We start from the raw sequence: 15607 nt of genomic DNA, 5'->3' as shown, positions 1-15607 counted from the left end.
AATACGACTTCGACGTCACCTACAAGTCTGGAAAGAAACACCAGGATGCCGATGCTCTCTCTCGTTGTCCCCTACCACCGTCTTCAAACACTGCCTGCTTACCACCTTCCGTGAGCAACCCGCCGGACGTCTCTCCTGCATTTCCTTCACTCGCAGCTCACGACCGGCTCCCACCTAGCCATTCTCATATGTTTGCAACTTGCCAACGTAGTGACCCCTACTGCCACTCCGTTATGGAACGTATTCGGGGATCCTCTCGCACACCTAACGCTCGACTCCGTCGGCAGTTGAAGAACCACAAGATTCAAAATTCGGTGCTATAACGGTACGTGTTTCATCCCGAAGGACACCGTTGGGTCCCTGTAGTTCCCCGATCACTTCGGACCCAGATACTGGAGACCTTTCATGACGATCCCACTGCCGGTCACTTTGGTTTTCATAAAACCTATGAGCGAATTCGCAGCCGCTTCTCTTGGCCTGGACTTGCAACAAGCGTAGCGAAATACGTGGCTTCCTGTTCGATCTGCCAACACCGCAAACGACTGACCTCACCTCCGGCTGGGCTGCTCCAACCTGTCCCGTGTCCTGAAGCTCCTTTCGCAGTAGTTGGTATCGACTTGTATGGTCCACTACCCTTATCGGCTGGCGGTAAACGATGGATTGTCACAGCTGTAGACCACTTGACACGGTGCGCTGAAACAGCCGCACTACCTTCCGGTTCCGCAGCGGAGGTTGCATCCTTTTTCTTGGAAACCATCTTTTTACGACACGGAGCCCCACGTATTCATTTGAGTGACCGCAGCAGGACCTTTCTGTCTAAACTTCTCGACGATGTTCTCCGTGCGTCCAATACCATCCATAAAACGACTTCCAGCTACCACCCTCAAACTAATGGCCTCACAGAGCGCTTTCATCGTACGCTCTCCGACATGATTTCAATGTACATCAACCCTGATCACACCAATTGGGATGTTATTCTCCCATTCGTCACCTTCGCTTACAACACGGCCGTCCAACGCACAACGGGGTACTCGCCCTTTTATTGCGATAGCAATTATATGGACACTTGAACCGGATTTCTGCCGTCGGCGTCGTCGTCGCCGTCGCCGTCGCCGTGACGTTCCCTATGGATAAAATCTTCGCCGCGCGCCGTATGCCCGAGAGGAAGCGTGCGGAGACGCGCGCTATCACGGAGAGCGAACGCACTCAATCTCCCACGCGCAAGCAAGGAAGCAGGAAGCCAGCGCCGGAGGGAGCAAGGGGGGGGGGGGGGGGCGCACTTCTCTGCCAACAACCGCGCTCGTCGCTCGCTCGCACCGTCTCTTATCTCCACACGGCTCTGACCTTTAAGTGCATTCGCCGCTCAGTTTCCGTTGAAGCGATAGACCGCACGTACCTTCGCCCGCTGCGGCGTATGCTTGCTGCCAGCGTTTTGACAGTCGTTGTCTGCTGTCATTCAGTGTGATCTCTTCGTGTTTGTGCGCGCTCACACCACGCTTGTTCATTCAGTTCGTAATAGTCGGGCCACATTTTCCAACGCACGCTACACACGCAATGCTGCCCGGATCGGCAGTGCAGCGCTACAGGTGTGTCCCTTCGCACGCGCTGCCCACGGGAAGCGCTTCTCATCAACACCACCGTTTCACACGCGCCTTCTCGTGGTCATCGAGTCTCTCTTCATGTCGGTCTACTTACGCCGCAGCACACCTGCTTACTTAATCAGCTCATGTTTACTACAATTCATATTGCTACCAAAGCCGCTCACCTTACTTCGTATGACATTGCTGTGTTGCTATCGCATTCATTGCTTCGCCCTTAGGGCGAAACTGTGACATTTTTTTCCTTGTGTATGGTCGTCAACCAATCACTGTTCTCGACGTCTCTTTCTTTGACGTCCCCGTGCCATCGTCCACATCAACGTGTGAGCAATTTGTTTCGCGAATTACCCAGTGTCGCCAACACGCCCGCCTCAACACCGACGCCAGTCAACAAGACCGCAAAACTCGCTATGATGCATCCCACCGTGTCGTTTCCTTCCAGCCTGGAGACGAAGTGTTGCTGTGGACTCCAGTTCGCGTTCCTGGTTTATGCGAGAAATTTCAGTCCCGTTTTGTCGGGCCTTACACAGTTCAGGAACAGACTTCGCCGGTTAACTATCGTGTCGCGCCCGTTTTTACGCCTTTGGACGGCCGCTGCCGTACCACAGAGATGGTGCATGTTTCACGTTTAAAGCCTTTCATGCGGCGTTCGCCGCCATAGCCAGCGGCCAGGTTGGCCGCTTCCATGCGCGGGGGTAATTGTGTGAGCATTATATTACCCCTTCATCTTCTTCATCTGTATATACTCATCATCATGGCCAGCACCATTCGCTTCAGCGCGCGGCCTGCATAATAAACCGTTGAGGTTGAACAGCTGTCTCGCAATATATATATATATATATATATATATATATATATATATATATATATATGTGTGTGTGTGTGTGTGTGCGTGTGTGTGTGTGTGTGTGTGTGTGTGTGTGTGTGTGTGTGCGTGTGTGTGTGTGTGTTTTGCTTGCTGCGCAACCTGGCCGCCGCCCTCGTTGCACGCATGCATCGAAAGGATGCAGGCACGAGTGCTCGGTCAACAGCAAATTTGCTGTTTCCATTCATGCGTGATGTTATGGGAAATTATAGCACTTAAGAGGAAAGTTTAGCTTGGGAGATCATATCTTCGTCGCTCGGGAGCCCGAAATCAGCGTCACAATCAACACAGCTGTACTGCGGCGAAGCCGACATGCTTTCGTATAACACTTCAAACACTTGCTTGGCGGGGGGTCATGCATGTATGTGTTGTTTTGAAGAAGCGGACCCCAAGTTAAACGTAAACATCGAATCAATTAAGCAACCACAGTACATATAAACACCGCAAAATGAGGCCCGGAACCACAGTTGCCGGGGCCTCGCGCTTTGTTTCTTTCTTGTGGCATTTGAATAAATAACGGATGAGATAGTTCAGATCACATATAAAATCGTCTGTCACCGTCTCATACGCAGAAGGTGGGGGGGGGGGGGGGGAGGAGGGACCTCGATTCAATTTGCGAAAAGTTGCACCCGCGCCGAAATGACGAGTCGCGTATGTACACGGCTCCGCACGACCGCAGGACGCGTTACCACTCACTGATAATGATCCCGCATTCGCACTGCTTACGTTGCCTGCATTGGCCAGCAATATACGTTGTTTATCGTTGAAAACTGCGCAGTTAAACGCGCGACGATCGAGCGTAATAGGATTGTCATATGGACAAGCGCAGATACGTAGATTGCGTTCGTCCTTGTCAATCTATTCTTACGCCCGTCTCGTTTTTACCTGCGTAATTTTCTAAAATGCAACACATGGGCCCGTATTTTCTAGCGATGCCTTTCCGGTGCTAATGCCTTTTCGCGCTTATCGCGCTTTGTCAGTGGTCAGAGCGACGGTCCGCTCGCGTTATCAACGGGATCAGCCGGCCGTGAGCGGTGGATCGTAAGACTAGTGTAGAATAAGTCATAAGGCATCGCTACAAAATACCGATCATGCCCATTATTTTGATGCACAACTCCACTAGTGTAACTGCATGTAAGCGCGAAGCTGGTTTTTACTCGAAAATAAGGGTGTGAATGAACCAATTAGGTAATTTAAGACGTGGTATAGAGGTCTTTGTATCCTTTCACTGAATTAAGGAGGGTTTCTCACGCACGAACACATACACGCGTGTATGTCGAGCAGGTACCCTCCCTGTCGTTGCAAGAACATATGCGACTCAGGACTTGTGCAGTTTGATGCAGTCTCGCAGTCCATGCATGCCATCAGTCTTTCTGATCTGTCGATTTGCAGTTAGAACTGCAGCGAACATTGAAGTATGCACCCCTCCTGCTTGTATGTTCATGGGCCGACTGAGGCTTTTCAAGGGACTGATACCTAGCTCCACAGAAATCTGCAGGGTTGCCCCTTCCCCCAATTGGCCCCAGTGACTTAGGCCATGCATAGGCCATTATAAGTATGATTTAATGGTACACGATTCTGTGGTATACATAATTCATTTCGCTGCAGCGGGCTCCAAACTTAAGTTGCCCAGCTTTACTGCCAGAAGCTCGCAATTTTTTTTTCAAGTTGGCCATTGCTACGTATATATTGCTACATCCAGCTAACTGCCTCCTTGTGTTTACACGGAAACAGATACTGCAAAAGAACCTTTGAATTCATACACACACATATGCCTCGTAGCCATGCACAGATCCAAGGGGGATGTCCGCAGATGTCCTGACCCCCCCTCAAAATGCGTGCTCAATGCCAGTGTATGGGATGTGACAAAGTCGTAAAGTCGTTATTCCCAACTGTTACTGTCCTTCTGCTTTGGAGAGACAAGAAAAGTTTAATGACTATTGAAGAGAACCTGCCAGCACATCATTATCATAAATCACCATCTCAAAGTCAGACCCCCCCCCCCTCTTGATGATGATGTGTAGTGTTTAATGGCGCAAGGGCCCGCTATGGCCAAGGAGCGCCATGACACATGGTGATGGGTTCTGAATGTATTATGGATGGAGTGGACAGTAGGATGGAAATGGTACATAAAAGGTGGCTGTAAAGAGGCCTAAAACAAATCGCTATAAATTGCGTAAAATATATGAGCGTTAAAATAATGACAAAAACTAATGATGTGAGGTATGAGCGTAAAGGTTTCGTTACAAAGCGGTGACATAATAAAGTATATGCAATAGCACTATTGCCTCACGAGGTCCTTGAAATCAAGGACTGAGAGGCACGTGCTGTAAAATGTTTTTGCACTGCAGCTGCAGCCTGCAAGTCGAGACTGCGCTACAGATACCCTGGCCAGATGACTTGTAAAATGTTTACATCTGCTAAAAATTTTAAGACGGCATTAAAATCAAAAAGCGGCTCATGGCTAAGAAATAATGCTGGGTGAAGGGGGATGTACTCACGATACGCGGGATAAAAGTACTTTTTACGTTGAGCTTCTATTTCTGGCCACTGGATAAGGACATGGAGAACTGTAAGTATGTCGCCACACCTATCACATGTCGGAGGATCACTTCCTGTAAGGAGATACGAGTGTGTTCCATAGGTATGTCCTATCCTTAACCTGCAAAGAAGCACTTCCTTGTGTCTTGTTGTTTTCTGAGATATCCATCTCCCAATTCTTGGCTTGATTTTATGTAGCTTATTTTGCACTTGATTATCCCACTGCCTTTGCCAATATTTTCGTAATTCATGGCGCAAGAAAGGCTTTAGGTCTGTGGAAGGGATGGCTATGTTTCTATTCGTATGTTCAAAAACTACTGAAGTGGCACTTTCGTCTGCAGCTACGTTGCCTTTAATGCCTCTATGGCCAGGTACCCAGCATATTATGATTACTTGGTTGTGCTTGTAAGCTGAGCATATCAAGCTGTACAGTTCGTTACAAACTGAATTCTTGTGTTTTCGTAGACTCATTAGAGCTCTAACGACGCTCAATGAGTCTGTGAACACAATTGCTTTTGTAATATTCATTTGTTTTATGTGTTTAACTGCTGAAAGGATTGCGTATGCTTCTGCTGTAAAAATACTTGTATATGGATTTAGTCCCCGGTCACTGAAAGAGACGGTCCCAAAGCTGCGTAAGCAACACCAGTAAACGATTTGGAGGCGTCCGTATAAAATTCACTGCAAGAATACTTCTCCCGAAGTCCAAGAAAATGCGAATGTATGTGTGCTTCAGGTGCCCATTTTGATATTTCTACGAAAGAGATATCGTACTGGATGGTCTGCTACTCCCAAGGTGGTGGAAGCCTAGTAGGAGCCATTAGGACATTCTTTAGAAGAGGGACGCCTGTTTCTTCTGAAAGTGCTTTCAACCGGTGTGACAGAGGAGGCCTAGTGGCCGGGCGGTTACGGAACAGCCTGGCCGTGGACAAGTCGCGAATGGTAGAATGACATGGATGCTGGCTATCTGATTCAACCTTCAGGGCGTAGGCAAAACTTAAGTAAGTCCTTTGGAGATGTAGTGACCACTCGTTTGATTCAACGTACAGGCTTTCTACAGGACTAGTCCTGAAGGCACCTGTAGCAAGACGGATGCCTAAGTGGTGAACGGAATCTAGCATCTTCAAAGCACTGGGTGCAGCGGAATTATATACTATAGCTCCGTAGTCGAGGCGCGACCTTATGAGACTTTTGTAGAGGCTCAAAAGGCATCTCCTATCGCTTCCCCATGATGTCCGGGACAATAGCTTCAGTAGATTCATTGTCTTCAAACACTTCGCTTTCAGATATTTCAAATGGGGGATAAATGTTAATTTAGAATCTAAAATGAGGCCTAAAAATTTATGTTCATGGCTCACAGATAGCCGCTGTCCATTAAGATGAATACAGGGGTCAGGTAGTATACCTCTCTTGTTCGAGAAAAGAACGCAAGTGCTTTTTTGAGGGTTCAGTTTAAATCCATTCTCGTCAGCCCATTTACATACTTTGTTTAACCCAAGCTGTACATGTCGCTCACAGATAGAAATGTTACATGATCTAAAACCTATTTGCACGTCATCCACATACACAGAATAAAACATTGTACGAGGTACGACAGTGTGGAGCGAGTTCATTTTCTCAACGAAGAGAGTACAGCTCAGCACACCACCTTGAGGTACACCTGTTTCTTGAGTAAATGGACGAGATAGGATATTGCCAACCCTAACACGGAACGTGCGGTTAGATAGATAGCTTTGAATCACGTTCAACAGGTTGCCTCGGACTCCCATTCCAGCCAGATCAAGGAGAATTCCAAAACGCCAAGTTGTGTCATATGCCTTCTCCATATCTAAAAATACCGATAATAAAAACTGTTTGTGCACGAAGGCATCTCGGATATTCGCCTCGATGCGGACAAGGTGTTCAGTTGTGGATCTACCCTCCCTAAAACCGCACTGCAAGGGGTCTATTATTTTGTTGATTTCAAGATAATGGATCAGGCGTCGATTTACCATTTTCTCAAAGAGTTTGCATAAGCAGCTTGTCAGGGCTATAGGCCTATAGCTGCTGGCCGAACACGGGTCCTTGCCTTCTTTAAGAATAGGTATTATGATTGCTTCCTTCCAGGCGGACGGAATATAGCTGGCAGAGAAATTGGCGTTGAAAAGCGATAGGAGTGTTTTGTGTGCTTCGGGGTGTAAGTGTTTTATCATCTCGTAAACTATTCGATCGTTTCCGGGGGCCGATTTATTATAACAATTTAGTGAAGCCTGAAATTCTGCCATGTTAAACGGACGGTTGTAAGGTTCATTTCTTTCTCCTTTCCGATCCAGAGGCAGTCGCTCTGCTTGTCGCTTGTGTCTCAGGAATGTATCTGAATAATGGGATGAACTGGAAATGTACTCAAAATGTTCCCCTAGAGAATCAGCTTGGGCCTCAAGAGTGTCTCCTTGTGTATTCACTAATGGTAGAGGATGAGTTTCACGGCCTTTTATCTTGTTTACCCTTGTCCAAGCTTTTCTTTCATCTGTATAAGAATTTATGCTAGAGATGTATCTCTGCCAGCTTTCCCTTTTGGCACGGCGGCGTGTTCTTCTTCCTTCAGACTTTATTTTCCTGAAGCTGATAAGATTCTCTGTAGTCGGAGAGTCGCGGAGGCGATTCCAAGCCTTATTTTGCTTCTTTCGCGCTTCCCTACATTCATCGTTCCACCAGGGAACACGTCGTTTGGAAGGCGCGCCATTTGTTTCGGGGATACATATTGACGCCATATCAACAACAAACGCCGTCAGATATGCCACTCCATCATCTATAGGAAGCGTAGAGATGTCTCCCCAGTTTATGCACGTGAGTTCTTCGTACCTCTTCCAGTCGGCTGACTCGACTTTCCAATGGGGGACGCATGGAGAGCACTCATCAGCTGTTGTTAATTTTAGGACAATAGGAAAATGGTCACTCCCATATGGATTTTTAATAACGTTCCACTCTAGGTATGGCAAGAGTGTACTAGACACAATGCTTAAGTCAATAGATGAATATGTTTTGTTTGCTACGCTGTAAAATGTAGGCTCTTTCTTATTTAGTAAGCATGCATCTGTAGAGAGGAGGAAGTTTTCTACTAAGCGCCCTCTAGCATCACAGCGACCATCTCCCCAAAGGGTGTTGTGTGCATTGAAATCTCCAACGACAATATAAGGTTCGGGCAGTTCATAGATGAAGCTGTGAAATTCTGTTTTTGATAGGTTGTAGTTCGGGGGAATGTATAGTGAAGCAATTGTTACCATCTTATTAAAGAGTACAGCACGGACAGCAACTGCCTCCAGAGGCGTTTTAAGTTGTATTTGCCGGCAAGCAACACCTTTATATACTGCTATGGCCACACCGCCCGACGAGGCATGGGCGTCGTTGCGGTCTTTCCGGTAAATGGCATACTGCCGGAGAAAGTTCGTATGAGAAGAATTAAGATGTGTTTCTTGGACACACAGCACCCTTGGATTGTACTTATTTAGGAGTTCCTTAATGTCGTCTAGATTGTGGAGTAAGCCCCTAACATTCCACTGTATTATCTGTGTATCCATTTTAAGGGTGTTTTGTGCTGTGTGTCTAAGAGAGATAGATTAAGCTAGCTCATGAGGCCTTTCCAGGCCCCGTGATGGGGGTTTTCCCTTTCTTCCCGGCGCGCTCGAGAGAGCTGCGCCGTTCTTTGGGCGTCTGAGACGCCGGTGTTTTGACTGTTGTATCCATCACCTCGTCTGAGGCGGCGGATAGTGCCCGCTCAGCGGGCACGTTTGCGCGGGTTTCGGGCCTATCTGCACGGGCAGTGGCCCTGGGTCCGGCAGTCCCACGGGTCTGCTGGCCCTCCTTTGCAGGGGGCGGAACAGCGCTTGCTGCTCCAGCCAGGGGGGCTGATGGCGTGACCGCCGTCACACTCCGTGTGACTTGGGCAGCCGCCGAATGATGTGGCACTGCCCCCCGGCGCGCCACTTCGGTGTATGTAGGACTGGACTGACTGTGGAGTGAGAAACGCTTGCGTGCCTCTTGGAATGATAGGTTAAATTTGATTTTGAGTTCGATGATTTGCTTTTCTTTTTTCCACGATGGACACGAACGGGAGTACGCTGGGTGATCTCCATCACAGTTAGCACAGTGGGTGGTGAAAGTGCAAGTGTCAGATGAGTGCTCATTGGATGCGCATTTTGCACAAGTGGTGCGCCCTCGGCAACTTTGCGAACCGTGCCCGAACCGCTGGCACTTGAAGCATCGGCGCGGGTTCGGGATGTATGGCTGGACACGGAGTTTGCAGTATCCAGTTTCTATTGAGTCTGGTAGGTAACTTGTTCCAAAGGTAATGATTATGTGTTTCGTCGGGATTTGCTTGTCATCGCGCCTGATAGTTATTCTTTGTACTTTGACTACATTCTGATCTTGCCACCCCTCGAGTAGCTCGCTCTCACTGAGATCGATTAGGTCATCTTCAGAGATGACACCGCGGACGGTGTTCAATGATCTGTGTGGGCCCACTGATACAGGAATGTCTCCAAAAGCAATGAGTTTTGTTAATTTGGTATACTGGGTCTTGTCACGAACTTCAAGAAGAAGGTCGCCGCTTCCCATTTTAGTTACTTTATAGCCTGGGCCGAGTGATTCTGTCAGAGATTTTGACACAACAAAAGGAGATATTGTGCGAACTGTCTTGGTTTCGTGCTGACTGTGTATTACATGGTACTTCGGTAAGGATTCTTTCGGCTGCATTAAGAAATTAAAGGTTTCATCGGTGCGCCCCCTCTTGAGGGAGCGATCAGGGAGTACTCAGCACGCTCCGCTGTGCTGAGTACGGTGAACGCCACCTAGGTGGCGTTGGTAGTGCTTCTTGATGCCAGCGTCCCTTCGAATGCTGGCATCGAGGCGTCGTAGTGCTGAGACCACCGAAGCGTTCACTGTCGGTGCGCGTTAGTGTCATAATGCAGTACTTCTCTTTTCTGCTCGTAGGCGGCGGCACCGCCCCGAGCAAGAGCGCGTGTACACGGAGGAGTGTTAGATATATAAGGCGCGTCTGTGTAGCTCTCTGCAAATGCGTTTGTGGCGCAATGGGTTAAACGCTCGGCGATCTATCGTCGCGGACCGAGAGGTCGTGGGTTCAATTTCCAAATTTTGCATGTTTGTGGAACTTTTTCTTCTGGTTTCTTTCTTTGTATTATGTTCGTGTACATTGTAAGAACGTCATTCCGTATGACGTTTTTCGGTGACGGAAATACGTTAGTGAAGTCTTGGTGGACCCCGGCATAAAACACTTTCGTGTTAAAAAAAACAACTAGCTAGATCTGTGCCTGCTCGCAGCATACATATCTAATACATTATTCCATGGACAAACAAGACAGAAGTTTAAAGGAAAATGGATGTTTGAAGTGATGAGCAGTAGTCGACCAAGAAATGTCGCTGAAGCCAAAGTTTTGACACAAGGAGTTATCTTTGTCAGGATAGCAACTGGTTTCCTTAGCAGCATTTCTTTGTATGAGTAGTTCACTATGTGTACTTAAAGCTGCTGCTAAGGAATGCAGTTGTTGCACTGACAAAGACCTTGTCAAACGTTGGCTTCAGCGAGATTTTTTGTTGGACTACTTGTCATCATTAGGCCATACGACAACCATAATTTCCAGTGAAAGTTCTATTGTAGATTCCTATCCACCTAAAACAATTTTTGTATGTGTTGCATAATACATTTATTTATCTAACAGGTGTTTATATTAGTGTAGTACAACTGTTTATTAGTTTAATTGTTGCTAGTTCATTAGGAACTTACATTGATTCATTTGGATTGACCAAACACAGGTTTCAAATTTATTTGTATTCGTGCATATACAGTATGATAGCACTTGCTGACAGACTAACAAAAATACACATTTGGTCCACTGCCAATTTATTAAGGCTATTACAGACAAAACTTTTTTTCTGCCCTTGTAAGTCGTAGTAGCAGACTATGATCATGCATACAAGGGTTAGAATTTGCACTGAAAATGAACTGCATGCCACTATATGTTTGGATGCGGCTCCATATGCTGATTGGTCCAAGTCAATCCCTATTGGAAGTCACTGGTTGAGTTATAGAATGTGAAACGTCAAGATCATACTCCCACAATGGCAATGATGGTGTAATATGCTACTTCCCCCCCCCTCCATTTTGCACCACTTAAAATTGATCCTATTTTACATGACAATTACTTTTTGTCTGTTTATGTGATTATTTGCATCGAGCACAGTGCTACTGTTCTTGTATTGAGCAGTAGAAGCAGCACTTTAAAACTGTAAGAACAAGAGGTGACCATTGCTGTTAGTGACAGAATATAACTTTCTTGCAGTCAGAGTCACGCAGTTAAGTCATGCATTACCTTTTGTAAGCAGGTAGATGGTTTCATCACAACATGTAACATTCATGGTTCAAAGACAATTTATATGCATCTTTACACAAAGACACCTACATGTATATTGGACCCACAATGTATGAAAAACATATCCAGTTCTCAAGCATAGGAGCTAGCATAACCATATCATGCAAGGAATTAAGGCATATGCAGGAAGTGCTTCAGAAGGTATGCAGAGTCCAATACAATGTAATCCATCTTAGTAAACTATTTACAAACCCATAAAGATAATCTTTTAAAGAAATCATAGTGTGTGCATGTTGTACCTCAAAAAGTCTGGACTGACCTCTCACTACGTAGGCACTGCTAAATAAGTGCTTTACATTTTCGTATAATTTATTTACACTTACGTACTGTGAGTAACACTCAGTGCAAGGCTCTCCCTACCTTCAGGAACGTTATACTGAAATGATGTCCCATTTTTCAGTTGGTAACTTGTCCTAGATGAAAGCCTGAACAAAGAGGGAGAACTCCCCATACACTAATGCCTCTAATTGGCACTATATGTATAAACAACTGAAACTGCAGGGTGCAGAAGTGAACGGTCAATTTTATCTGCTTGAGTAATCGATATACACACATGTCATCTCTCTGTTGGTATCTTGTTATGCCTCAATATTTCAACCAACAAAACCCATCTTGAAATGTCCGGTATATAAGAGAGATTAAACTTTGTTGTTGCTCAGCAGATTAATTAGCTGGTGGCCTGAAGAGGTAGGTCGGTGTATTGGTGGTGAAGTGGAATAAGGTACTGTAGGAGTTGGAGGGTGGAATATATCCACAGCATATAATAGGTGTTCAGGCAGTCACGGCAGTGTATGCATGGAGGGGGAGCTTCTGTGAGACCTCAGAACAGGTGGACACTGGCTGCGGATGGAAGGGTCTGTCTGTGCCTTGTGAATGATGGGGCCTTGTTGATGTGTGATGTGCAGGTGTAGGACAGGGAATAAGTGCCATGAACACCTGTATGGGTCGAGGGAAAGTGAGGCGGTGAGGTTCGTCTGGGTAGATCCAAAGATGATGGTAGCCTGCAAAAGAATTTCTCAGGCGAACAGGTTAACCCCTTCATTGTGATCTGGGATGCAGACAATTTCAAAAGATAAGTGTAGGTTGCATTGTTGATCTTGAATGATGTCGTGTGGGAGCAAGTTATGTGTTAGACGCCAGCAAGTGGGCCTAGAGTCCGTGAATAAAATGGGGACCAAGGCAGTGAAAGCTGAGGGAGTGTGGGTGATGGCCAGTGCGACAGCATATTGTTCCGCTCTGGATGCGTCGATAGAATGAAGCATGACTGTGTGAATTGTATTTTAATGGTGATCCGTGAAAGGCTATGGTCATACATGTTTCAGACGTGCTGACACCTTGTGTAAACATAGGTTGGTGTGAATTGCGGGCAGTGTAGTGGATATATTAAGCAGTGTTTTGGGCTACTTTTACTCGATGTCACTTATTTGGCATCAATTAAGAACCACAATGAGCTAACATGCAGCTTCCAACTTTTCCTGTATCCATTACTGTAAGATAACGCATGGCTCTATACACTAACCAATTGTTATGACAAAGGCTCATCACAGAAATTTCATTTCTCATATGTACATTTCACACTACCTTGAAAGAATTTTCAGCAGTGTGCAAAGTTGCATTAACATTTTAAAGCTGACCACAATCTAAATTTAACTCCTATGTGCTTTGATAGATCAGTATAGGAGTTGTAGGCTGTCTCTTGTACTGTCAGGTAGCTGAGAAACTACATGGCAGATTGAAAGCTGAAAGGCACCTATACAATGCATGTCTCTTTCTGTCTGAACTTGCCAATCTCACAAATGCAGGTTATCCCTTTATGCTGAAAATATTGCCAAGAAACTACATACCAAAAGTATAGTGACACCTTTTGGCCATTGGGGCTCACTAATCATGTATTTTTATGTCCAAGCTAGGTGTAGGCTATTTGTTGCCTTGGATAGTGGAAAAACTACATACTGGAGCAACAATGAAAGGTACTAAGGAGGCCCTACTTCTGTCACACCAATGTGATCACTCTCTCAACACCATGAAGCTACAGTGAGCCCTGTTAGTGAATTGAAATGCAGACCGAGCCAGAACACTGTCACCACATTCGTCCTTTACATGTGTCAGGATTCCATTGATGATACTGATGCTCGAAATTTAAAACCTGACTTACTTCTGAAATTCTAACATTGTACCCAGCTATCAGGGATCTAATTTAACTGTTTTCACCCGCATCAAATTCCTGGACAGGGTGTTAACCATAAAATCTAAAATTGAACTTTTTTTGTGGGAGCTAGAACTGAACCCAAACCTTTCTTTTCGGCTTCAGAGCCAAACAAACGAAAATATTTTTGTCAGTTCAGGTAGACCATTCCCTGTGGCATATGCATTATCTGCACATTGACTGCATTTTAGAGTCTGAACTACACAATCTTGTTAGCAAAGAGGAACCTATTTTCTGGCACTCCACAAAGCTCTGCATCAACTCTATGTGGTCCAAGGACTTACTCGTGAGGAAGCTACCCTGTTGTTTCAGATTAGAACTTTGCTTGCACCCAGGCTTGGCTATTTAGGACTGGAGGCTCTGCTCCTTAGATCTATGCCTTATGTGACAAGATCGGTGATGTCGAAAACTTTATGTGCGTATGGCCACAGCTTGGCATGGAAAGAAAGGCATTGCTTTATAACTAGGGCTCCGTGTTTTCGGATAAATCCGAAAATATCCGATAAACACTCCCCGGGTAAAATTTTTGACAATTCGGATTTATCTGATAAACTCCTATTTTACCGGCCAATATTACCCTGTTCCCTTCTATATCGAAAGGGCATGTTCTAAGCAGTCATTGATACATCGGCCGGTTTGGCCGATATAAACTTTACTTCATGTCAGCAGTATCTTGTAGACTACACCCATCGCACATTTAACAAAAGGCTTGTCGCGCACGGAGCGAGAGACGTATGACTGCTCAATGACTATCACAGATCTTCATAGATACTACGCTGCTGTGGCTGAAATGTGGAGATAGACAGTTGAGAGGAACCTTTTCCATGCGCTCCAATACACCATTGAATCGTTTTGGTATAGCGTTCAAATTGGGAATCTAAATGTGAAGTATGAAGTACCCTGCGCGATCGAAACCTATGCGCCGATTTTTAAGTTAGTGTTTCTTGAAAGTGACGACATGAGTCAACTCATGAGTGATTTTACGAACTATCAGAGCTAATTAATCAGTAACATTGTTGAACCTCTGTCGCATTGGCGACTTCACACTGTCCAGTGGCCAGTGCTTTCTCGCTGCGCGCTGAGTCTTCTAGCGCGAACGTTGAAAGGGCATTTTCAAAGCTGAGAATCATCAATCAAAAGGAGCGTGCTTCCATCAGTGACAGAAACTTCGTAAAGTATCATTGCGTCTATTACAACACGCTTTAAGGTCGTAATACGCACAAACGTAGGTGTTTTGTATTCAGGTATTTGTGCTTGTGTGTATATGTGTTTGTGCGTTTAAATCTTCCAGACAACAAAAATACGCTTCGTGCGTTCTGATGTTTTCGTGTTCAGATATCATTTCATCTAAGATTTTGGAGCATTGAGAATAGTGCAAAATTTAACCCCCGAATTTCGGAGAATTGGGGATTTATGAGAAGTAAACTCCGAATTTGCGCCAGAAAATAAACTCTGAAAAACACCCTCCGAATTTGAAGAAAAATAAACTCCGTAAGCACGGAGCCCTATTTATAACCTACAGAAGAAAGGTCTTCCACACATGACCTTGAAGACATGTTTTTTATTTATTTCATAACACTGTGAGCCTTTCTCAGGCTCTGACAAGAGTGGAACGTTCTAACAATATGTACAAACAGGCATGGTGTTCCGAAACATAAAAAGGTACACAGCATCCATAAATCATCATATCAAAAGAGTGCGGAGCTCTAATATCAATCAATAGATGGGACTCATTATCAATTAGAAAGCAGTGACTAACAACAGATTTACAAAAGAGGCTTTTCTTCGAGGATTTATTATTTGTAACAAAAGCATCAAGTGAGATCATTCACATTATGGTAGGGCAGGTTATTCCATATTTCTATGAAACGAGGGAAAAATTAAACTTTAAGCACGTCACATCTAGCAGTGAATGGCCGTATGCACGTCATGGTTGATTCTTTTACAGCGGTGGCGAGGTGGCTTTAGGTAC

Source organism: Dermacentor silvarum, chromosome 5 (genome assembly GCF_013339745.2).
Source record: "Dermacentor silvarum isolate Dsil-2018 chromosome 5, BIME_Dsil_1.4, whole genome shotgun sequence".
In the NCBI taxonomy this organism is placed as follows: Eukaryota; Metazoa; Arthropoda; class Arachnida; order Ixodida; family Ixodidae; genus Dermacentor; species Dermacentor silvarum.
Note: the sequence above shows the minus strand (reverse complement) of the source record.